Raw genomic sequence first — 10,944 nt, 5'->3', positions numbered from 1 at the left:
CACCGTGGACGCGCGCCGTCCCGCCGCTGCCCGTCGCCAGACCTCGCCGTCCCCGTCTTCCACCTCGCCGGGACCACATTGCCGCCGAACGCCTCCTCGCCGGTCCTCCTCGACCTTCCCCGAGCCCACTGCCCCGAACCCCTACTCCGCGCCGTGAGCATCGCCCCTCTCTTCTCCCCCTCTGCTCCCGTCGCCGGATCCGACCGTGACCGCCATCCGTGCCGAGGCCCTGGTGCCGTCCCCGATGGCCACCGGCCTCGCGCTGCTTCGCCCCGCCCACGCACGCGCACACGCCCGCGGCCTCCTTCCAGTGCGCGCCCACCGTGGCCGCGCCCCTGTTGGTCACCGCCGACCCCGCGCCGCCCTGCCTAGCCAGGGCTACGCACGGCCACGCCCCTCCTCGCCTTATCGTCGACGGCCGTGCGCCCCGGAGCTCTGCTCCGCCCCTGAACACCACCTCCGCTGTCGCAGTTCGCGCACCCCGCCCTCGATTGTTGCCGCTGCGGCCTGGGGGCCTCGCCGTGCCGCCCTCGCGCGCTGGTCGCCGCTCAGGCTTCGGCCACGCCCGCGGCGCCCATCGTCGGGTTCGCCTGCACGCCCGAACCGCTCGGGCTGGTGCCCGACACCCGGCACCCGATCCGTTAGGCCCCTATGGGCCTATGACAAGTGGGGCCTCAAGCCCCCCCAAAAAAATATTAATAATAATAAAAATATAATTAAATTAATTAATTAATTAATTAACTTAATTAACTTAATTAATTATGTTTAATAAACCTAATTAAATAACTAACCTAACTAATCTGTTAATTAATCTAATTAACATGGTTAATTAGTTAACACACAATGACAGTGGGACCCACATGTCAGTTTGACTAGGTCAACTGACTAGTTGACTGATGACATCACCCTGACATAATGCTGATGTCATAATTCCATTTTCAGGTTAAATTAAATAATTAATTAAATTTTAGAAATTAATAAAATATTTAGAAAATCATATCTTTTAATCCGTAACTCGGATTAAAATATTTTCAACATGAAAGTTGCTCAGAACGACGAGACGAATCCGGATACGCAGTCCGTTCGTCCGCCACACACCCCTAACCTATCGAACTCGCAACTTTCCCCCTCCGGCTCCTCTGCCCGAAAACACGAAACACCGGGAATACTTTCCCGGATGTCTTCCCCCCTTCACCGGTATCACCTACTACCGCGTTAGGGCACACCGAACACCGCATATTGCCTTGATATATTTTGTGGTGCTTTGTTTGCTCCGTATTCATTGTTTCTTCCCCCTCTTCTCTCCGGTAGACTACGAGACCGACGCTGCTGCTGCCCAGTTCGACTATGGAGTTGACGACCCCTCCTTGCCAGAGCAACCAGGCAAGCCCCCCCTTGATCACCAGATATCGCCTATTCTACTCTATACTGCTTGCATTAGAGTAGTGTAGCATGTTACTGCTTTCCGTTAATCCTATTCTGATGCATAGCCTGATATTGTTGCTACACCTGTTGATACCTTACCTGCAATCCTAAATGCTTAGTATAGGATGCTAGTTTATCATCATTGGCCCTACATTCTTGTCAGTCTGCCTTGCTATACTATTGGGCCGTGATCACTCGGGAGGTGATCACGGGTATATACTATACATACATACATACTATACAGATGGTGACTAAAGTCGGGTCAGCTCGAAGAGTACCCGCGAGTGATTCACGGATTGGGGGCTGAAAGGACCTTTGTCCCGACGGCCCTCTGTGTGGATCTTTGTGGCGGAGCGACAGGGCAGGTTGAGACCACCTAGGAGACAGGTGGGCCTGGCCCTGTTCGGCGTTCGCGGATACTTAACACGCTTAACGAGATCTTGGTATTTGATCTGAGTCGGCTACGAGCCTATACGCACTAACCATCTACGTGGGAGTAGTTATGGGTATCCCGACGTCGTGGTATCAGCCGAAGCCCTTCAGACGTCAGCGACGGAGCGGCGCGCGCCGGATTGGAACGTAAGCCTGCTCTTGTATTAAGGGGGCTAGTTCCGCTTTCGGCCGCGTACGCAACGTGCAGGTGTGCTATGGGCGATGGGCCCAGACCCCTGTGCGCTTAGGTTTAGACCGGCGTGCTGGCCTCTCTATTTTGCCTAGGTGGGGCTGCGACGTGTTGATCTTCCGCGGCCGGGCATGACCCAGGAAAGTGTGTCCGGCCAAATGGGATCGAGCGTGTTGGGTTATGTGGTGCACCCCTGCAGGGAAGTTAATCTATTCGAATAGCCGTGATCTTCGGTAATAGGACGACTTGGAGTTGTACCTTGACCTTATGACAACTAGAACCGGATACTTAATAAAACACACCCTTCCAAGTGCCAGATACAACCGGTGGTCGCTCTCTCTCAGGGATACGAGGAGGGGATCGTCGGGTAGGATTATGCTATGAGATGCTACTTGGAGATGCTACTTGGAGGACTTCAATCTACTCTCTTCTACTTGATGCAAGACGGTGGCGGCGAGAAGCGTAGTCTTCGATAAGACTAGCTATCCCCCTCTTATTCTGGCATTCTGCAGTTCAGTCCACTGATATGGCCCCTTACCATATACCCATGCATATGTAGTGTAGTTCCTTGCTTGCGAGTACTTTGGATGAGTACTCACGGTTGCTTTCTCCCCCCTTTTTCCCCTTTCCTTTCTTTCTGGTTGTCGCAACCAGATGCTGGAGTCCAGGAGCCAGATGCCACCGTCGACGACGACCCCTGCTACACTGGAGGTGCCTACTACTACGTGCTGCCCGCTGATGACGTCCGGGAGTAGTTTAGGAGGATCCCAGGCAGGAGGCCTGCGCCTCTTTCGATCTGTATCCCAGTTTGTGCTAGCCATCTTATGGCAACTTGTTTAACTTATGTCTGTACTCAGATATTGTTGCTTCCGCTGACTCGTCTATGATCGAGCACTTGTATTCGAGCCCTCGAGGCCCCTGGCTTGTATTATGATGCTTGTATGACTTATTTTATTTGTAGAGTTGTGTTGTGATATCTTCCCGTGAGTCCCTGATCTTGATCGTACACATTTGCGTGCATGATTAGTGTACGATTGAATCGGGGGCGTCACAACTTCCATGTTATGAATTTATTTGCAAGTTTTGTGGCAGTGGAGGCAAGAGTGAAGTCACCCCAAAGCACTGCACCGGGGCTCTGTATTTCACAAGATCACGCACGCATTGGCGGCGGATGAGCCGGGTATTCGATTCATTTTTGTCAGTTAATGCAGAACAAACCCAAATAGTTGGACTGGACCTGCTGAAATACTAAATCAAGATTTTCAGCTCGCATACAAACATCCAAATGCATGGTTCGATTACCATGGCAGAATGACACAACATGGTTCACTGCCAGAAACATGCCCAAGTTCATGTTAGAGACGATGAAGGTGGACGGTGGCGATAGTGAAGTCTATGGGGTTTAAGTTGAGTCAACAAGTTGATAACCTCGCACCTTAATTTAATTTTGCATTAATAATTATTATTGTGAGCTCTCAATAAAGAAATGCATCGCCTGGTATATTAAGACATGATTGGTGTTGAATCACATGAACATGTATGTGCGGTTGTAGCACACATGGAATTACAAGCTGGTGCACGTAGGGGCTCGAGAAATCGGCATGGTGATTGTGATGACCAAGATCACTGCCTTGAGACTGATCATATTTGATGAAATAGGCGGGCAAGTGGTCAACATGGATGATAATGACGAAGAGGAGAAGTGACAACACAGATGACTCGATGTGGGTGTGTGAGTATTGTTTTCTCCGGTTGCAACGCACGGGCATTTGTGCTAGTATATAATAATCGACCATAATAATTTATGTCTCGTATTTTTTTGCAGGAATTTATGTCTCATATTACGAGGCTATTTGGTTCTAGGCCTAGGAGTGCCACACTTTGCCATATAAATGTTGCCAAACTTGTCTAAGGTTAGTTCTTCAAAATGAGAGCCACAAGTTGGCAATCCTAAGAAAATCTTGCCACAATTTTTGTGTGTATGTAATGTGGGGCCATAGTGTGGCTTGCCTAAGATGTGGCTTGAACCAAACACATACCTAAGTTGGTCAAACTTGCCTAACCTTAGGTGTGGCAAGATTTGGCAAACTTAGGGGTTGTTTGGTTCCTAGCCACACATGGCCACACTTTGCCACACCTAACCTTAGGCAAGTTTGACAAAGTTAGATAGGTGTTTGGTTCTAGCCACACTTGAGGCAAAGAATTTTTTATGAGCAATGAACCCCACATGTCATAGACACAAAAAGTGTGGCAAGATTCCCTTAGACAAGTCAAAGTGTGGCTAACTACTTGAGCAACTCAAGTAAGACAAGTGTGGCAAGTGTGGTAAAAATCATGTGATAAAATATAACAAAGATAGTCACAATCCAAACAGCCCCTTAGTCTCAAACCAAACAACCCCTAGTTCTTCAAAATGAGAGTTACAAGTTGGCAAGCCTAAGGGAATCTTGCCACACTTTTTGTGTGTATGTAATGTGGGACCATAGTGTGGCTTGCCTAAGATGTGGCTTGAACCAAACACACAACTAAGTTGGTCAAACTTGCCTAACCTTAGATGTGGCAAGCTTTGGCAACTTTAGTCTCAAACCAAACAGCCCCTGCATGTTTGTTTCTTCTGCTACTTGTTTCTTTAGGGGTCTTCTGCTACTTGTTATCTGTCCTGGTAATACCGGTTAGTTGTATTAGCCTTGTTTTTATCAAGTATTGTATGAGATTCCCATGTATTACTAACTGATATATGGTTTTCTTCATGTAAATTTTAATATGTTCGTTAGGGCATATATTTATGAAAAGTCCTACTATCATTCATATTGTACAAAACGGATGGACGCAACATCGTGCGCCATTAATGATCTATATTGCCAGGCCCACGCTGTTTACACAAAAAAAATCTGAACGGGGCGATGCGATGAAAATTCGTACTTTTATCCTACTCCACAACTTTTTGATTTGGCAAATCCACCCGTGTCGTCTCGAAGAGTTTAGCCTTGTGTTAAAAAGGTACCGGAAAGAAAAAGAAAAAAACGCATTGTAGTTATCTCCGCCCCGGACCGTACCCGACCCCGACTCGTTCCCCCTCGCCGCACGCACAGGACCATAAGCCAAGCCAGCAAGGTCGCCTCGCGCACCGCCGGCGGCCACCATGTCAGCGCGGGACCGGGAGACGATCGAGGCGCTCGCGCGCGTCGTGGCCGCGCTTGACGGGCGGTGCTCGGCCTCGGCACAGCGGCGCTCGCGGCCGCGTCCCTGGCCAAGTACCTTGCCGTATCCGGGGTGCTCTGCCTCATCGCCGAGGTGCCGGCCCTCGCGATCCCCGACCTCCGCTACTCCCTCCTCGCGGGGCTCGACGACGGCGAGTCGCGCCTCGCCGTCGTGCGGGGCCTCGTCCTCTCCCCGCCCGGGGGCACGTTCCTCATCCCCCTGGCTCCCGCGAGCACTGCATCGTCACCAGGCACACCCAGACGGTGAGTTCCCGGATTCCCCTCTCATGTCGGCTCCCTAAGAGCAGCAAGGGTTACGTGTTAGGGCGGGCTTTTTATGCGGCTGCTTGGGCAAGGATGCCAATTTTAATCTTTTGTAAACCCTCGAGACAATGTTTTGAGGCACCGATTGAGCAGAAGATATAGGCAGCTTAGGTTTATGTGGTACTTAAATTCTCATCGCTGACCAAGATATATGTTGACTGTTTTTAGGTTTCGATTAAGCACAAGATATAGGCAGGTTTGGACGTTGGGATGCCTGTCAATTTTTTGTTTCGTTTTAACCCTAGTTTTGAGTGCTACCATGCTTCTTTTTTTTCCCGGAGAATTTTGATACTTGCAATTATCTATGGATACTTTTCCTTGTAATTTATTTCTAGGAGTAGCATGGCAAATTTATCAACTTATGTGGTTCCCTTATCAAGAGGATAGTTTCGAGAAGTAGAGAATTAGCACTTGCAATTGAGCTTCTGTTGCATCAGGAGTTAAATGATTAACTCCATACCTCTATCTAATTAGCGTTGCAACACCTAGCGGTGGTAACAAGGTCTTTGAGCTGCAAAGCGGTTGTAACCCTATTATGCTTCACCTAAGAACTGCAACGATATGACCGAGGTGGATTATGGTGGAGGGGGCACCGCACGCGGCTAAACAATGACAACTTGTGTGTCTATGGGGTGCCCCCTCCCCCGTATATAAAGGAGTGGAGGAGGGGGAGGGGCCGGCCCTCTATGGCGCGCCCAAGGGAGTCCTACTCCCATCGGGAGTAGGATTCCCCCCTTCCCTAGTTGGATTAGGAGAGGAAGGAAGGGGGAGAGAGGGGGAAGGAAAGGGGGGGCCCGGCCCCAACCCAATTCAGATTGGGCTTGGGGGGGTGCCCCCTCCTAGGCTCCCTTCTCCTCTCTCCCACTATGGCCCAATAAGGCCCATATACTTCCCGGGGGGTTCCGGTAACCTCCTGGTACTCCGGTATATGCCCGAACTCACCCGGAACCATTCCGATGTCCAAACATAGTCATCCAATATATCGATCTTTATGTCTGACCATTTCAAGACTCCTCGTCATGTCCGTGATCATATCCAGGACCCCGAACAACCTTCGGTACATCAAAACACATAAACTCATAATACCGATCGTCACCGAACGTTAAGCGTGTGGACCCTACGGGTTCGAGAACTATGTAGACATGACCGAGACTCATCTCCGGTCAATAACCAATAGCATAACCTGGATGCTCATATTGGTTCCTACATATTCTATGAAGATCTTTATCGGTCAAACCGCATAACAACATACATTGTTCCCTTTGTCATTGGTATGTTACTTGCTCGAGATTCGATCGTCGGTATCATCATACCTAGTTCAATCTCGTTACCGGCAAGTCTCTTTACTCGTTCCGTAATGCATCATCCCGCAACTAACTCATTAGTCACATTGCTTGCAAGGCTTATAGTGATGTGCATTACCGAGAGGGCCCAGAGATACCTCTCCGATAATCGGAGTGAATCCTAATCTCGATCTATGCCAACTCAACAAATACCATCGGAGACGCCTGTAGAGCATCTTTATAATCACCCAATTACGTTGTGACATTTGATAGCACACTAAGTGTTCCTCTGGTATTCGGGAGTTGCATAATCTCATAGTCATAGGAACATGTAAAAGTTATGAAGAAAGCAATAGCAATAAACTAAACGATCATAGTGCTAAGCTAACGGATGGGTCTTGTACATCACATCATTCTCTAATGATGTGATCTCGTTCATCAAATGACAACACATGTCTATGGCTAGGAAACTTAACCATCTTTGATTAACGAGCTAGTCAAGTAGAGGCATACTAGGGACACTTTGTTTGTCTATGTATTCACACATGTACTAAGTTTTCGGTTAATACAATTCTAGCACGAATAATAAACATTTATCATGATATAAGGAAATATAAATAACAACTTTATTATTGCCTCTAGGACATATTTCCTTCAGTCTCCCACTTGTACTAGAGTCAATAATCTAGTTCACATCGTCATGTGATTTCACACCAATAGTTCACATCTTTATGTGATTAGTTCACATCTTTATGTGATTAGTTCACATCTTCATGTGACTAATACCCATAGGGTTTACTAGAGTCAATAATCTAGTTCACATCGCTATGTGATTAACACCCAAAGAGTGACCATGTTTTTCTTATGAGAGAAGTTTAGTCTATGGGTCTGCAACATTCAGATCAGTATGTATTTCACAAATTTCTATGTCTACAATACTCTGCACGGAGCTACTCTAGCTAATTGCTCGCACTTTCAATATGTATCTAGATCGAGACTTAGAGTCATCTAGATCGGTGTAAAAATCTTGCATCGACGTTACTCTTTACGACGAACTCTTTTATCACCTCCATAACCGAGAAATATTTCCTTAGTACTCTAAGGATAATTTTGACCGTTGTCCAGTGATCTACTACTAGATCACTATTGTATTCTCTTGCCAAAATCATGCTAAGGTATACAATAGGACTGGTACACAGCATATCATATTTTATAGAACCTATGACTGAGGCATAGGGAATGACTTTTCATTCTCTTTCTATTTTCTGTCGTGGTCGGGTTTTTTTTTGAGTCTTTACTCAACTTCACACCTTGCAACACAGGCAAGAACTCCTTCTTTGACTGTTCCATTTTGAACTACTTCAAAATCTTGTCAAGGTATGAACTCGTTGAAAAATCTTATCAAGTGTCTTGATATATCTCTATAGATCTTGATGCTCAATGTGTAAGTAGCTTCACCGAGGTCTTTCTTTGAAAAACTCCTTTCAAACACTCCTTTATGCGTTCCAGAAAATTCTACATCATTTCCGATCAACAACATGTCACTCACATATAATTATCAGAAAGGCTGTAGTGCTCCCACTCACTTTCTTGCAAATACATGCTTTACCGCAAGTCTGTATAAAACTATATTCTCTGATCACACTATCAAAGCGCATATTCCAACTCCGAGAGGCTTGCACCAGTCCATAAGTGGATCGCTGGAGCTTGCACGCTTTATTAGTACCTTTAGGATTGACAAAACCTTCTAGTTGCATCATATACAACTCTTCTTTAATAAATGCATTAGGAATGTAGTTTTGATATTCATTTGCCAGATTTCAGAAAATGCGGCAACTGCTAACATGATTCGGACAGACTTTTAAGCATCGATACGAGTGAGAAAATCTCATCGTAGTCAACACCTTCACTTGTCGAAAACCTTTTGCGACAATTCGAGTTTTGTAGATAGTAACACTACCATCAGCGTCCGTCTTCCTCTTGAAGATCAATTTATTCTGAATGACTCATCGATCAACGGGCAAGTCAATCAAAGTCCATACTTTGTTCTCATACATGGATCCCATCTCAGATTTCATGGCCTTAAACCATTTCGCGGAATCTAGACTCATCATCGCTTTCTCATAGTTCGTAGGTTTCTCATGGTCTAGTAACATGACTTCCAGAACAGAATTACCGTACCACTGTGGTGCGGAACGTACTCTGGTTGACCTACGAGGTTCGGTAGTAACTTGATCTGAAGTTTCATGATCATCATCATTAACTTCCTCACTAATTGGTGTAGGCATCACTGTAACTGATTTCTGTGATGAACTACTTTCCAATTCGGGAGAAGGTACAATTACTTCATCAAGTTCTACTTTCCTTTCACTCACTTCTTTCGAGAGAAAACTCCTTCTTTAGAAAGGATCCACTCTTAGCAACAAAGATCTTGCCTTCGGATCTGTGATAGAAGATGTAACCAAGAGTTTCTTTTGGGTATCCTATGAAGACGCACTTCTTGGATTGGGGTTTGAGCTTATCAGGTTGAAACTTTTTCACATAAGCATCACAACCCCAAACTTTAAGAAACGACAGCTTATGTTTCTTGCTAAACCGCAGTTCATATGACGTCGTCTCAACGGATTTAGATGATGCCCTATTTAATGTGAATGCAGCTGTCTCTAATGCATAACCCCAAAATGATAGTGGTAATTCGGTAAGAGACATCATAAATTGTACCATATCTAATAAAGTACGGTTATGACGTTCTGACACACCATTACTATGGTGTTTCAGGTGGCGTGAGTTGCGAAACTATTCCGCATTGCTTCAAATGAAGACCAAACTCGTAACTCAAATATTTATTTCCGTGATCATATTGTAGAAACTTTATTTTCTTGTTACGATGATTTTCACTTCACTCTGAAATTCTTTGAACTTTTTAAATATTTCAGACTTATATTTCATCAAGTAGATATACCTATATCTGCTCAAATCATCTGTGAATGTCAGAAAATAACGATACCCGCCGCGAGCCTCAACACTCATTGGACCGCACACTTCATACTTAATTGAGATCGATGCTATGTGTCAACATGGTGTTGTGCTGACCCGAGTTTTCTATGGATGTTGAGGCTTCATAGTCTTCTGGTAGCTCTTTGTATTTTGTTATCCATTTGGCTAGGTAAGTAATATTGTCCATGCGTACGCAGACTATGAATCAATAGAAGCTAGCCTTGTGAGTGAACATGGACAATAAGCAAAGTGAACATGTTTACGCGTGCATCATGTCTTTACGACTTACATGTTCCCAATTTATCATGGAGCATGCTATTAACATAACTGAATTTTCCATTGCATATATGCTTATATCCAGTTTACAGTTTATTGCTTTCAATTGTTTATCAAATGTTTGTGCCATCTATATTTTCTCTAATCCTTCTATCATTCATTTGTGAGAATAGACTAGCTCGACAATGTGTGAGTTCCTTCCAAAAACAAAACCAGAGTTGTCAGATCTCCCATTAGTTTTTTTGTTATTAATTTTTGCTAATAATTCAATTTGAAGAGTATGATGATTTGCATGCATTTTTCTCTTTAGTTGTTGCAAGGTATCAGTGAGGTTCCACATCAAATGCATTTTCCCCTTGAGTTGTTGCAAGAGAACGACTATTTTGCTAATATTTCAATTTGAAGAGCATGGCTATACATCTGTTTGAGCGTCGACAGAGGGAGTCTTGGTGAGTTTTCACATAAAGTTGCAGACGCATCACATAATGTGCTATTGTTGTTTCCCATCCATATTTCATAACATGATATGTTTATTTCTTTATTATATACTCCCTCTGTCCCATAATATAAGAACGTTTTTGACATTAATGTAGTTTCAAAAACGTTCTTATATTATGGGACGGAAGGAGTATTTGTGTTGCAATTCTGCAAATATACTAAAATGATATGATGTCTATATATCAGAACCTTGCAAGTCAGAAAAAAGATGCAATTATGGCGCTATAATTCTCACATTTGTTTGTCAGCTGTTTATTTCCTTATTTTGCTCGTACTTTGCTACTCAAAGGTTTGGTGAGCATACCGACTGCAAGGATTT

This window comes from Triticum dicoccoides, chromosome 4A (genome assembly GCF_002162155.2).
Source record: "Triticum dicoccoides isolate Atlit2015 ecotype Zavitan chromosome 4A, WEW_v2.0, whole genome shotgun sequence".
NCBI lineage: Eukaryota > Viridiplantae > Streptophyta > Magnoliopsida > Poales > Poaceae > Triticum > Triticum dicoccoides.
This window is presented reverse-complemented; position numbering follows the sequence as displayed.